Raw genomic sequence first — 16,245 nt, forward strand, 5'->3', positions numbered from 1 at the left:
ACTGGAATTCCATCACCTCCACTAGCTTTGTTTGTAGTGATGCTTTCTAAGGCCCACTTGAGAGGAATGCAAATCAAAACTACAATGAAGTATCACCTCACACTGGTCAGAATGGCCATCGTCAAAGTCTACAAATAATAAATGCTGGAGAGGGTATGGAGAAAAGGGAACCCTTGTAAACTGTTGGTGGGACTATAAACTGGTGTAGCCTCTATGGAGAGCAATATGGAGGTTCCTTTAAAAACTAAAAATAGTGCCACCATATGATCCTGAAATCCCACTCCATATATCTGCAAAAAGCTGTACTTTGAAAAGATACACACTGCACCCCAATGTTTACTGCAGCACTGTTTACAACAGCCAAGACATGGAAACATGTTCACTGACAGATGAATAGATAAAGAAGATATGGTACATATACATAATGGAATTCTACTCAGTCATAAAAAGGAATGAAATAATGCCATTTGCAGCAACATGAATGGACCTCAAGGTATTATACTAAGTGAAGTAGGCCAGGGAGAGAAAAACAAACATTATGATATTGCTTATGTGTAGAATCTAAAAAAAATGATACCAATGAACTTATTTACAAAACATAAATAGGCCCATTGATACAGAAAACAAACTATGATTACCAAAGGGGAAAGGGGGGAGGAGGGATACATTAGGAATTCTAGATTAACATATAGACACTACTATAAATAAAATAAAATATAAGGTCCTATTGTATAATACAGGAAACTATACTTGATATTTTATAATAATAATAAGGGGTAAGAATCTGAAAAAGAATATATGCGTGTGTATAACTGAATCATTGCGCTGTACACTTGAAACTAACACAACATTGTGAATCAACTATACTTCAATTAAAAATTAAGTAAAATGCAAACTAAAAGAAGTACAATACTATGAAATAAATTTCAAAAGCACATAAGACAATACCAGATGACATATAGACACACACATATACATACATAGAAAAAGCATAAAAATATTCATAGGAATAAGAAAATTTGGCATAGTCGTTACCTCAAGAGAAGAAGGGTGAGGAATGCAACTGGGGAGAGATACACTAGGAGTTCTGCCTGTATCTAACATTTTGCTAAGCATCTGAAACAAAAATGGTAAAACATTAAGATATTGCACAGTTGCTTCCCTTGTGGCTCACCTGGTAAAGAATCCGCCTGCAGTGCGGGAGACCTGGGTTCAATCTCTGGGATGGAAGATCCCTTGAAGAAGGGAAAGGCTACCCACTCCAGTATTCTGGCCTGGAGAATTCCATGGACTGTATAGTCCATGGGGTTGCAAAGAGTCAGACACGACTGAGCAACTTTCACTATGTGAGCGTTTGTTATACTGGCCTCTGTACTTTTCCCTGCAGGGCTTCCTTGGTGGCTAGTTGTAAAGAATCCACCTGCTAATGCAGGAGATGTGGGCACAATCCCTGGGTTAGGAAGATCCTTTGGAGAAGGAAATGGCAATTCACTCCAGTATTCTTGTCTGGGAAATCCCACGGACAAGAGAAGCCTGGTGGACTACAGCCGGGTTGCAAAGAAGAGTCGGAAACGATTTAGCAACTAAATAACAACTTTTCCCTATGCTTGAAATGTTTTAATAAAAGAAAAAAAAAGTATCATATATTATCTCTGCCCTAAAGTAGGGACTGTGTAGACAAACAGACAAGACATGACATATAAAGGCCAACATTTAAGGGAAAAAAAAAAGGACAGGACAAATATATACCCAGACACATACTGTAATTTAAAAGACACAATTCTCCATGGCCATAAATACTCTGACGAATAAAAGGGAGACTAGTTGTTACTCAGAGCACACACCTGACAAAAACCTAATTGTGGTTTTGCCTTTAAAATATTCTACTTGGATCACAAGAAATAAAACTGACAAGACTGTTTCTGATAGCTGAGATATCTTGCATAAGCTTAACTAATTTTAGTCTCAAGCATTTATTTTAAGTAATTCACAAATCTAATAATTCTCAATCACCTGTCATATACTTAGATAATATTTCAAATAGAGACTCTAGTTTATGACTTAGTATTTAACTAAACCCCAGTCTCACTTTCCTACCCTAAGAACCAACAGCTTTAAAAATAATGAGATTTGAGATATGCCTAGCCAATTTTACACCATGTAAGGAAAGCCCTGCTTATGAACTAAGCTGATGTTATATAAAAGAAATTTTAAGAGTTTCTATAATCATATGTCTTCAACTAAAATTTTGATAAGTACAGTGAGAAAAGAAAGCTGACAGAAAAGATCAGTGAAAAGTGCTAAACATTACAAAATCGAAACATGGCAACCTGTAGAAAAGTTGTACATAATTGCTCTTCTCTCTAAATCAAGTTATATGTAGCAATGTCATGAAAAATTCAAAATCATTTTGAAATCCCAAACTTTGGAATTTAAGGAACAGAAATAATTTGTTACTTAAAGGTTAACTTTCAACATGTCACAGACTATTGAATCCTCCAGCTTTCACACATGACAGACACCACACTCCCCTCCCACCCATGGCACTAAGAGGTCCTACCCTAAAACAATAGAGCACGAGATTTGAGCTGGGTGATGATTTTTCCCTTGAAAAATTCTGAAACCAACTAGAACCATGTAGAATGTTTCCACATAAGCACCCCTAACAAAATGTGCAAGGCTACAAAGAATAACAGTTGCACTGTACAAACGGCTGCAGTGACAGCTGATTTCAGAATATACCTTTTATGTAAGAGATCAGCCTGCCTGGCTTCCTCCAACCAAATATACTGGATCCCCATGTTCCATAACCCATAGGTTTCTTCCTTCCCCTGGTTGTATGCCAAGACTGACACACTCTTAATAATTTCACTTTTCTTGCTGCAGTCATGGGGGCAACCTGCTCCACATGGTCACTACCATCTTGCTCTTTATTGATATACCTACACCATGCAGTTCCATTGCTTTTTGCAATAATACCACTCCTTCCTTCTTCAGTGTGATCCAATGGAAGTCCCTTTTCATGTTGACACTTATAAAAGGCTTTATGGATGCCTTTGGGATATATTGTTGGTTAATGGAATCATTTGTCTTTTACCAATGTTGAAGGAAGTTATTGTCCTTGTATTAATGTAATTCTATCTGATTTTCTAATAGTTACTGTTTTCATATAATAAGGGCTAAAATTCATCTTAATATACTTAATTTATCTGACCCAATCAAACTCAGTCTGAGGTTAAGTACACCCCCCCACCCATTCACCTGGTTAAGAAAGTATTCATTTCCCATCATTCCCCTCTCCAGTGTTTCTCTGGAAACTTACTAATTTGTCTCAGGCTCTTCAAAGTCCATTCTATACAATCCATTCTATGTAACAGACTGTGAACTGTTACATACACATCTTGCAAGAAAATAGAGGTGAGAAGTGAAGATATGGGTAAGAAAAAATAAAAACTATCATTTATATCAGTGGTCCTCAAACTTCACTACGTATTAGAGTTCTCTGGATAGCAAGATGAACACAGACAGCTGGGCTCTACCTCTGAGTTTCTCAGTCAGTTTATGAGGGATGGATCCAGAGAATCTGCTTTTCTAAGAGGTTCAAAAAGAATGCTCCTGCTGCTAGACCATGGATAACACTTTAAGATCTAAGATTTACAGATAACATGAAAGTTTTTATAAAAAGTCCAAAAGAATTTTTTAGTCCACTGATTCCTAAAATGTTGACATTCACTCTTGCCATCTCCTGTTTGATCACTTCCAATTTGCCTTCATTCATGGATGTAACATTCCAGGTTCCTATGCAATACTGCTCTTTATAGCATCAGACCTTGCTTCCATCACCAGTCACATCCATAAGTGGGTGTTGTTTTTGCTTTGGCTCTGTCTCTTCATTCTTTCTGGAGTTATTTCTCCACTGATCTCCAGTAGCATATTGGGTACCTACTGACCTGGGGAGTTCATCTTTCAGTGTCCTATCTTTTTGCCTTTTCATACTGTTCATGGGGTTCTCGAGGCAAGAATACTGAAGTGGTTTGTAATTCCCTTCTCCAGTGGACCACATTTTGTTAATGCCAAAGAATGCTAAAACTACCGCACAATTGTACTCATCTCACATGCTAGTAAATGCTCAAAATTCTCCAAGCCAGGCTTCAACAATATGTGAACTGTGAACTTCCAGATGTTCAAGCTGGTTTTAGAAAAGGCAGACAGACCAGAGATCAAATTGCCAACATCCATCTGCTGGATCATGGAAAAAGCAAGAGAGTTCCAGAAAAACATCTATTTCTGCTTTATTGACTATGCCAAAGCCTTTGACTGTGTAGATCACAACAAACTGTGGAAAATTCTTCAAGAGATGGGAATACCAGACCACCTGACCTGCCTCGTGAGAAATCTGTATGCAGGTCAAGAAGCAACAGTTAGAACTGTACATAGAACAACAGACTGGTTCCAAATCAGGAAAGGAGTACATCAAGGCTGTATATTGTCAACCTGCTTATTTAACTTATATGCAGAGTACATCATGAGAAATGCTGGGCTGGATGAAGCACAAGCTGGAATCAAGATTATCAGGAGAAATATCAATAACCTCAGATATGCAGATGAAACCACCCTTATGGCAGAAAGTGAAGAAGAACTAAAGAGCCTCTTGATGAAAGTGAAAGAGCAGAGTGAAAAAGTTGGCTTAAAGATCAACATTCAGAATACTAAGATCATGGCATCTGGTCCCATCACTTCATGGCAAAAAGATGGGGAAACAGTGGAAACAGTGGCAGACTTTATTTTTCTGGGCTCCAAAATCACTGCAGATTGTGATTGCAGCCATGAAGTTAAAAGACGCTTACTCCTCAGAATAAAAGTTATGACCAACCTAGACAGCATATTAAAAAGCAGACATTTCTTTGCCAACAAAGGTCCATCTAGTCAAGGCTATGGTTTTTCCAGTAGTCATGTATGGATGTGAAAGTTGGACTACAAAGAAAGCTGAGCACCAAAGAATTGATGCGTTTGAACTGTGGTGTTGGAGAAGACTCTTGAGAGTCCCTTGGATGGCAAGGCAATCCAACCAGTCCATCCTAAAGGAGATCAGTCCTGACTGTTCATTGGAAGGACTGATTTTGAAGCTGAAACACTAATACTGTGGCCACATGATGCAAAGAGCTGACTCATTTGAAAAGACCTTGATGCTGGTAAAGACTGAAGGTGGGAAAAGAAGGGGACAACAGAGGATGAGATGATTGGATGGCATCACCGACTCAATGGACATGAATTTGAATAAACTCCGGGAGCTGGAGATGGACAGGGAGGCCTGGAGTGCTGCAGTCCATGGGGTAGCAAAGAGTCAGACACGACTGAGCAACTGAACTGAACTGAACTGAAAGGAAGAATTAACTGGAAAACTAACAGTAAATTGACCACTACAAGAATATCAGTTCCACAAAGACATAGATTCGTAAGATAACTAGGAATAAGCTTAAAAAGAAATGTGAAAGACTTTTAAAAATAAAATTTCACAAAATAATTTTTTAAAAAGTGAGTCACTTAGTCATGTCTGACTCTCTATGACCCTATGGACTGTAGCCCACCAAGCTCCTCTGTCCATGGGATTCTCCAGGCAAGAATACTGAAGTGGCTGCCATGCCCTCCTCCAGGGGATCTTCCCAACCTAGGGATCGAACCCAGGTATTCCTCATTGCAGGCAAATTCTTTACCGTCTGAGCCCCCAGGAAAGGACCTGAATAAATGAATACATGGACACAGATACCCCCCAACACAGAATTTTACCCAAAATTCATATAGAAATGCAATGCAATCCCAATCAAATTAGCAAAGGGTCAGATTTTTCTTGTGGAGGAGGATGGATATTTTACATGTTGAAACTATAGTTCAATGGGAGATGTAACACATAAAAATTGCCCAAATATTTTTTTAAATAAGGGGGGAAGCAATTTCCACCTGATGTACTATTAAGGTACAGTAACTATTAAAACAGTGTGGTACTAGTATAGAAACAGAGAAGGATCAACAGAACAGAATCTAAAAATAGATCAAAATAAATATGGTTATTAACTATGATGAATGTGATAGTCACAATTAGCAAAAAGAGATGAAATTCTCAATAAATATTTGTGAGGAAACTGGAAACATTACTGGGAAAAAATAGAAGTTCTCTCTATATCATATATATATACACCTCAGAGGAATTAAATCTCTAAATATGAAAAAAATATATAAAAGTAGTAGAATAATATAAAGGAGATTTTTTTCCTATTTAATGTTCACATTTTCAAATTACAAAAAATGCAGTTTATTTTCTTTTTGTTTTTAATTGCAGTTAACATACAACATATATTAGTTTCAGGTGTACAAAATAGTAACAATATTTTTATAGAATACATTCCATACAAAAAGGATATTCCCTGTGCTGTAAATTACATCCTTGTAACTATTTTATACTTAGTAGTCTGTGCCTCTTAATCCCCTTCACCTAGTTTGCCCCTCCTGCCACTTTCTATCCTTGGGTAACAACTAGTTTGTTCTCCATATCTGTGAGTCTGTTTCTATTTTGTTATAATTGTTCATCTGTTTCATTTTTTAGATTCCACAGATTAGTGAAAACACTGTATTGGACTTTCTCTGTCTGGCTTATTTCACTAGGTACAAAACCGTCCAGGTCTATCCATGTTGACACAATCGCAAAATTTCATTTTTTACAACTGGGTAATATTCCATTGCGTATATATACGAAGTCTTCTTTATTAACCCATCTGTTGATGGATAACTGAGTAGTATTCCACTGTGTGTGTGTATATATATGTATATATATATACATATATATACACCAAATCTTTATTAATTCATCTATTGATGTATACCTCATGTGAAGAGTTGACTCATTGGAAAAGTCAATCCCTGGGAGGGATTGGGGGCAGGAGAAGGGGACGACAGAGGATGAAATGGTTGGATGGCATCACCAACTCGATGGACATGAGTTTGAGTGAACTCTGGGAGTTGGTGATGGACAGGGAGGCCTGGCGTACTGTGATTCATAGGGTCGCAAAGAGTCGGATATGACTGAGCGACTGAACTGAACTGAACTGAATTGATGTATATCTAAGGTGTTTCCATATCTTGGCTATTATGAATAATGCTATGAACACTGGAGTGCATATATCTTTTATAATTAGTATTTTTGTTTTCTTTTGATAAATACCCAGGAATCAAGTTGCTAGATCACATGGTAGTTTTATTTTCATTTTTTTGAAGAACATCCATAATATTTTCCACTGTGGCTGCACCAATTTAATTCCCACTGATAGTACACGAAGGTTCCCTTACCTCCACATTCTTGCCAACACTTATCATTTCTTGTTGTTTTGATGATAGCCATCCTGACAGGTGTAAGGTGCTATCTCACTGTGGCTTTGATTTGCATTTTCCTGATGATTGGTGATGTTGAGCATCTTTTCATGTGTCTGTTGGCCGTCTGTGTGTCTTCTTTGGAAAAATGCCTATTCCCATTTTTTAATCATTATTTGTTTTTTTATATATTGAGGTGTATAAGTTCTTTATACATTTTGGATATTAAACCATAAAACTCCTAGAAGAAAGCAAAGGCAATAGACTCTTTGACCTTGGTCTTAGCAATATGTTTTGGATCTGTCTCCACAGAAACAGGAAACAAAAGCAAAAATAAACAAATGGGACCTAATTTAATTTAACAGCTTTTGCACACAAAGGAATCTTATCAAGAAAAGAAAATGGCAACCTACTGAACGGGAGAGAGTATCTTTTTTACAGGACATAAAAACAATCTAAGGGCCAACAAAAAACGCAGAAGCCATAAAGAAAATAAAAGTGGTTTATATGGTTGTTAGTTGAAAAAGAAGTTCCAAATTTATATGGTGCAACAGACTTAAAAGACAAGGGGAAGTGGAAAGGGACTGTAACAACTACTACAGGCGAAAGGCTTTCTTTTGAAATTTTTATTTATGTACTTATTTTTGGCTGTGATGGGTCTTCATTGCTGCTAGGGCTTTTCTCCACTTGTGGAGGGTGGGGCTACTCTCTAGTTGCTGTGTGCAGGCTTCTCATGGCAGTGGATTCTCTTGTTGTGGAGCACAGGCTCTAGTTCATGCAGGCTTCAGCTGTTGTGGCATGCAGGCTCAGTAGTTGTGGCTTCAGGACTCTAGAGCACAGGCTCTGAAGTTGTGGCACACGGGCTTAGTTGCTCCACGGCATGTGGGATCTTCCCGGATCAGGGATCAAACCCATGTCTCCTGCATTGGCAGGCAGATTCTTTACCACTGAGTCACCAAGGAAGTCCCAGGCAAAAGTTTAATGCTCATCATACATAAAGTAGTGCCCCCAAAATCATTTATAAAGATGAGGAACCCAATGGGCAAGTATTTGAACAGGCCTTTCCTAGAAGAAGAACAACAAAGAAGCATAAGAAGAGAGGTTCAACCTCAATTTGTGTGAGTGCGTGTGTCAGAAACCAAGAGAACTTACAGCATGTTAAAGACACATTATTATCCTTCACCACATTTAAAAAAATTTACTGAGTTATAGTCAATATTAGATAAGTTTCAGGTATACAAAAAAGTGATTCACAATTTTTAAAGGTTATACTTCATCTATGGTTATTATAAAATATTGGTTACATTCCTTGTACTGTATAATATAGCCTTGTATTTTCTTTATTTTATACATAGTAGTTTGTATCTCTTAATCCTTCACTTGTATCTTTCCCCTACTTACTTCCCTCTCCCCACTGATAACCACTATTTTGTTCTTTATATCTACAAGTATGTCCCATTTTTGTTATATTCACTAGCTTGTTTTATTTTTTAGATTCTCCATATAAGTGATAACAAACAGTAATTGTCTTTCTGTCTGACTTATTTCACTAAGCATAATATACTCCAAGTCCATTCATGCTGCTGCAAATGGCAAAACTCATTTTTAATGCCTAAGTAGTATTCCAGTGTGTGTGTGTCACCTCTTTTTATCAGTTTATCTGTTGATGGACACTTAGGTTGTTTCCATATCTTGGCTGTTATAAATAATGCTGTTATGAACACTGGGGTGCATGTATCTTTTCAACTTAGTGTTTTCTTCTTTTTTTCAGATATATACCTAGGAGTGGAACTGCTGGATCATATGGTAGTTCTATTTTTATTTTTTGAGAAACCTCCATAGTATTTTTCCACGGTTTTACATTCAAAAGATAGTTAAGACACTGCTCAGATCCTACTAAAACCATGAAGAATCCTTTATCTTCACTTATACAAACAAGAAAATGACAAAGTAACAGAAACCATAAACAAAATGAAAAGACAACATACAGAATGGTAGAAAGTACTTGCAAATGATGTGACTGACAAGGGATTAATTTCCAAAATATATAAACATCTCATTTATAGCTCAATATTAAAAATCAAACAACCCAATCAAAAAATGGGAGAAGATCTAAATAGATATTTCTCTAAAGAAGACATACAGATGGCCAAAGGGTATATGAAAAAATGCTCAACATCGCCACTATTTATTAGAGAAATGCAAGTCAAAACTATAATGGGGTATCACCACACATCAGTCAGAATGGCCATCATCAAAAAGTCTACAAATAATAAATGCTGGAGAGGGTGTGGCAAAAAGGGGAGTCCCCTCATATACTGTTGGTGGGAATGTAAACTGGTGCAACCACCATGGAGAATAGTATGGAAGTTTCTTAAGAATCCAAAAATAGAATTACCATAGGACCCAGCTACCCTACTTGTGGGCACATATCCAGACAAAACTATAATTTGAAAAGGTACATGCATCCCAATGTTCACTGCAGCACTATTTACAACAACCAAGACACAGAAGCAACTAAAATGTCCATCAACAGATGAACGTATAAAGAAGATGGAATATTATTTAGTCATTAAAAAGAATGAAATAATGCAGCAACATGGATGGACCTAGAGATTATCATATTAAGTGAAGTATGACAGGGAAAGCCAAACAGAATTATGATATTGCTTACACATCTAAAATAATGATACAAATGGACTTATATACAAAACAGAAATAGACTCATAGACACAGAAAACAAACATGGCTATCAAAGGGGAAAAGTTAGGAGAGGGATAAATTAGGAGTTTGGGATTAAAATATATATATTATGATATATAAAATAGATAATCAATAAGGATCTACTGTATAGCATAGGGAATTCTACTCAGTATCTTGTAGTAACGTACAACAAAAAGAATTTTCAAAAGAATATATGTTATATGTGAATCACTTTGCTGTACATCTTTAACACATTATAAATCAACTATATTTCAATAAAAATTTATAAAAATCCTTGGTACAATAAAAATATTTCTTTTGTTTCCAAGAGACATATTTTTAATTTAAAGAAAGTGACAATGTAATGTACAACATGGTGACTATAGTTAATAATACTGTACTGCATTTGAAATTTGTTAAGAGTAAATCTTTTTTTTTAAGTCTTTTTTTAAAATTTAAATTTATAAGAGTAAATCTTAAAAGTTCCCATCACAAGAATAAAAAGCTGTAATGATGTACACAGTGATAGATGCTAACCAGACTTCCTCAAGTGATCATTTCAACCTATACACAAATATCGATTCATTATGCTGTGTAACTGAAATTAATAATGTTATATGTCGATTATAACTCACTTTTAAAGAAAAGAGAGGGAGCAAGACAATGAAGAAGACAAAAGCTTACAAAAAACCTTTTAAATGAAATCTTTACAGAAAATCAGAGAAGATAAAGAAAAAATTATTGTACATTTTACTGGAGAAGGCAACTAACTGGGTTCATTATTAAAGCTTCGAGTTTGGGGTTAGTTTAAGAAAGGAGGTAAAGGTTGTTTTTTCCCATCCCCATGCTAGCTGGCCAAAATTGAATTTGTCCTCCATGTTCCAAAGGGTAAAATTCTTAAGTGCTTTTATATTACAGTAATCACCTTACCAGAAAGCTGTTTATTCAAGCAAAATGAGATTCATAAGCTATCTTAAAACAAAAATTCTTTTGTCTCCAATATAATGGAATAATCAAGCTCCAAGTGACTTGAAAAATCCAGATGCAATACAGTGTTTTTATTACATTTTCTAGTATTATAAAAGTAAAGAATGAATCATTTTATTGTCTTTGCCTTGGAGGCCTTTAAGCTTAAAGATACTAGTTTTCAAATCAATTTATAGCTGAAACCTGAAGTCCATGCTGTAAACACTAAGCAAAACCTAAACAATAGCAAAAGAAATGAAAGTATTTCTTTCCGAGTGGTCCATTTTACCACTGATTTCTTTAAAAAGTGTCAATTATTCCCCCAATGATTTAGGTCAATATGAATAGAAGATGCTTATCCTTTGACTATATTTTGGACAAAATATTTACGTGAAAATTTTGAAAAATGTAAACAGATTTTTAAAAGCCTACTCATATATTACATAATATTTATGTTATATAATATTTGTTATTCTGACCAAGAAGAATGTATTGAATTCTACCCACATGATCAACTAATTATATTAAGAACTCTTTAACTAAGATCCACTGTAAGTTATAATCTAATAATCTAATAACCATAATCTAATCAATCTTAGCAAAAGATATATTTAATTGTAATCTGTCTTCTAAAAGTTTATTATATTCTTCAAAATTAAATTTAAAAAAAAACAAAGAATGTCCTTTTAAAAAGAATACTGTTAACACACCATTCAGTCATAATCAGCATGAGTCAATTCAATGAAAACAACAAACATCTGGCCTGATCACAATTAGTACAGTCCATTTACTAGAGTTTTATCTCTTTTTAGTGAGTGACTTTCAAATATGGTACCTTTAAATGACAATCCACTAATCAGAGCTCCATAGAAAGCCAACATTCCAGACAAAAACTTTTCCAAAACAAATCTCCACTTTATTAATTAGGTCACTCAACTTACACTGTGCAAGGGATTCAAGGGAGTACACAGAACATGCAGGTCTGGATAAAGATAATAGTTTTCCTGGGCCCCTAATAAGTTTAGCAAACAACAAAATTAAAGAAGACAGTAAGGGAAGTGTAGGTAACTCTATACTTTACACAATCTTTCATATCGATAGTATAAGTCATACTATGGGATATATACAGGGCTGAGGTTTGTTGATTAATCAAAAAAGTTAAAATAGGAATCATTTGTGACTTGCCTTATCATTTGATCTAGAGACAAGGCTTTTTCTTTGTATATAAGCCTGCTAACTGGATCTTTTTCCACAAGTTAACCTCACTCAAAACAATGAATGCATGAGCTGTGATTTATAGATGTCTCCTTCAAAACAGGAAGAGAAGAAAAAGCCACTTGTACTAAATCCTTAGGAGTTTTTATAATTTCCTTCAAATCTTTTTAAAGTGCAGGTCCAGGACTGAAGTGAACTGAGTGACATCTCATGCTGAAATTTTTCAAGGGTTCCCCAAAACTCAGTAATCAAGATAAATGCTAATTTAGTGCAATACTTAATGATGAAAGATTGGATGCCTGTCCTGCACAATCAAGAACAAAACAAGGGTAACTGCTCTCAATATTTTTATTCAATAATGTGCTCAAAGTAGTAGCCAGGGCAACAGTCAAGAAAAAAATAATAAAAGGCATCAGATTGGAAAGGAGGCAATGAAACTTTCTCCATTAGCAGATGACATGAACTTACACATAGCAAATCCTAAGAAACTGAGTAAAAAGACTGTTAAGAATTAATAGATGAGTTCACCAAGGTTATAGGATACAATTTCAATATGTAGAAATCAGTTGTACTTCTATAGTTGCAATAAAAAATATAAAATGGAATTAAGAAAAAATTTCATTAATAAAAGCACACAAAAGGAAAGAACACTTTGGAATAAATTTAACAAAAGAAGCACAAAAGTTGTACTCTGAAAACTACAAAATATTGCTGAAAAATAAGATCTAAATAAATGGGTAAATCTCCTATGTTCATGGATTGAATTAATAATGTTAAGATGTCAATGCTCCCCAAACTGATCTGAAGATTTAACATAGAGCCTATCAGAATCTCAACCGACTTCCTTGTAGAAACTGTCTAGCTGATTCTAAAGTTCATATATAATTGCAAGGGACTTAGCATAGTCAAAACAATATTGAAAAACAAGAACGAAGTGGAAAGACTCAAATTTCCTAATTTCAAAACTTTCTAACAGGCAATGGTAATCAAAATAGTTTGGTATTAGCATAAGAACTGACATAGGGATCAACAGAACAGAACTGATAGTCCAGAAATAAAGCCATGTATCTTTGGTCAATTGCTTTTCAATAAGAGTGCTAAGATCATTCAACAGAGAGAGGACAGTCTCTTTAACAAATGGTACTACGCACAGTTGGATAGCCACATGCAAAAGAATGAAATTGGACCCTTACTTCATACCATAAACAAATATAACTAAAATGGATCAAAAAGCTAAATGTTAGGGCTGAATGGTGAAATAGAAGAAAACACAGAGGTAACTCCCTATGTCCTCAGTTTTGGCAAACAATTCCTATGATACCAAAACCATAAACAACAAAACAAAATATAATTTGAACTTCATCAAAATTAAAAACTTTTATGTACCGAAGTACATTATCAAAAAAAGTGAAAAGACAACCTATAGGATGGGGGGAATACTCGCAAATATATGTCTGACAAGGGATTAATATACAAAATTCCAACTCATCAACAATAAAAAATTCAATCAGGAATTGAACAAATATCATGAATAGATATTTCTGTAGAGAAGATACACAAATGACCAACAAATACATGAAAAGACGCTCAACATCACTAATCACAGGCAAAATCAAATTCATATTGAGATACTACTTCTCACCCATTAGGATGGCTATTATGAAAAACAAAACAAAACCAGGTAATAATGAATGCTGGCTAGGGGATGGAGAAATTAGAACCCTTGTATAGTATTAGTAGGAATTTTTGCAAAATGGTGCAATTTCTGTGGAATAGTTTTGCAGTTCCAAAATAAGTTGAACATAGAATTACCATATGATTTGTACATCCACTCCTAGGAATCCACCCCAAAGATTTGAAAACAGCTTATCAAACAAAAACATTTACATATATATTCATAGTAGCATTATTCAAAATAGCTGAAAGCAGGAAACAATGCCAATGACTATCAATTTGTGAATGAATAAACAAAATGTGTTATATTTATATAATGGAATATCATTTAGCCATAAAAAGGAAGGAAGCTCTGATTCATGCTACAACATGGATGACCACTGAATGTACTACACTAACTTAAACAAGCCAGTCAAATAAGGTAAGATACTGTATGACTCCATTCATATAAAATGTCCAGAATAAGGCTAACCATAGAGATGGGAAGTAGATTTGTCGCTGCTTAGGGCTGAAGGAGATAGTGGGTGGTAGGACTGTTATCTAAAGAGCAGGTGTTTATTTTTCTGGTGATAAAAATATATCAAAATTGACTGGTAATATTTGCACATATCTGTGAATTTACTAAAAATTATGGGATTGTACATCTTTTTTTTTTTTACTGAAATACAGCTGAATCACAATGTCGTGTTAGAGACTACTTCCTCCCTCCACCCCCACCACACGAGGCTGTGGCACATGGTGTAGAGCTGCCTTTGAGCCCCGACTCTTTGCTTCCTGAGTGGGAGGAAATCTTGTAATGGAGTGGTTCCTCATCTCACACTAACAAGTGCCTGACTGCCTCAAGACCAAGGGATTGAAAAATGTCCCAAGTTTCCATGGGGTAAGTTCTCTTAAGGAATGTCATCTGGCACATAGATGCTCACAATAAGATACAGGAGGAATTAGAGAACTACTGGAAGTCAAAGAATGAAATTTCTGGAGCAGTGGATGATTATTTTCTTAAGGCTAAATCCTGGAACAAGTAGTTATATGATTATGAAGCTAAAACATCAGACAGATGGGGTCACAGTGGCTATAAAGAGTTATACCCTCAAGAATCTGAAACAGACAGTGATCAACAAGATAGTACACGCTGTCTAATGGGGAAAAAACATCTCCCCAGGTAAAATCATCTACCCACAAACACAAAAAATCAAAGCAATCCCACCAAAAAAATAAGGAAAAAAAAATCACACAAAAACCAAAAGAAAAGCAAAAAGGAAGCCACAGATAGAACAGCTGATTCCTCAAGTGAGATCTCAGAAGAAACTGGGGCTTCTAGTGCTAGGAAAAGGAGACAACCATGGAAGTGGAAGAAAAAATCCAGGAAAAAGTCTCTCAAGAAATCTGCTTTATTCCTAGAGGCAGAAAGTGACACGCTCCAGTCAGATGATTCTGCATTCAGCAGTTCAGAGGAAAGTGAGGAAAGAGACACTAAGAAAACCAAAAGGAAAAAGAGAAAAAAGCCCACATCCCTACAATTCACACTATTCATTGTACAAGGAAATACAAGAGAGGACAAAGGCACAAATTGGAAAGTGGCTACAAACGAAAGGTCTGCTGAGGGTTCCGAGGATGACTAAATGAGAAAGAAGCATTCTTGTTTCCTGCATGACTGGATATTTATAGTTCTTACATCTTGGAGTTTGCCAGTGACGTTATTGCTCAGCACAGGGGGCCTGAGGTCAGAGACCTCCTGTGCCATCTACACGAGTTCTGTCAGACTTCCTGTCTTCTATTTTGGCCTATTAAACTTGATCCTCTTACTGTTAATAGGGAATCTGTTATTTTGCTATGAAGGTTTCTTGAAGAGATTATTTTGGTGATTAATCACATTTAGAATAGAGTGCATATGCAGCAAGTTAAAGGATCCAGATATGCAGATGATAGCACTCTCATGGCAGAAAGTGAAGAGGAACTAAAGAGCCTCTTGATGAGGGTGAAAGAGGAGAGTGAAAAAGTTGGCTTAAAACTCAACATTCAAAAAACAAAGATCATGGCATCCAGTCCCATCACTTCATGGCAAACAAATGGGGAAACAATGGAAATAGTGACAGATTTTATTTTCTTGGGCTCCAAAATCACTGCAGACAGTGACTGCAGCCATGAAATTAAAAGATGCTTGTTCATTTTGGAAGTAAAGCTATGACAAACCTAGACAGTGTATTAAAAAGCAGAGACACCAATTTGCTGACAAAGGTCTTTATGGTTTTCAAAGTTATGGTTTTTCCAGTAGTCATGCATGGATGTGAGAGTTGGGCCATAAAGAAGGCTGAGTGCCAAAGA

The 16,245-nt window shown here is 35.7% G+C and overlaps 1 protein-coding gene and 1 pseudogene across 2 annotated transcripts in view; one reads left to right on the forward strand and one right to left on the reverse strand.

Annotated features, from left to right (window-relative positions):
• Positions 1-16,245, reverse strand: part of KLHL13 (kelch like family member 13) — a 201,033-nt gene that overhangs the window by 130,046 nt on the left and 54,742 nt on the right. The gene's annotated exons all lie outside the window — the stretch shown is intronic.
• On the forward strand, positions 14,781-15,542 carry LOC120881426 (annotated as a pseudogene).

Source organism: Oryx dammah, unplaced genomic scaffold, assembly GCF_014754425.2.
Source record: "Oryx dammah isolate SB20612 unplaced genomic scaffold, SCBI_Odam_1.1 HiC_scaffold_23, whole genome shotgun sequence".
In the NCBI taxonomy this organism is placed as follows: domain Eukaryota; kingdom Metazoa; phylum Chordata; class Mammalia; order Artiodactyla; family Bovidae; genus Oryx; species Oryx dammah.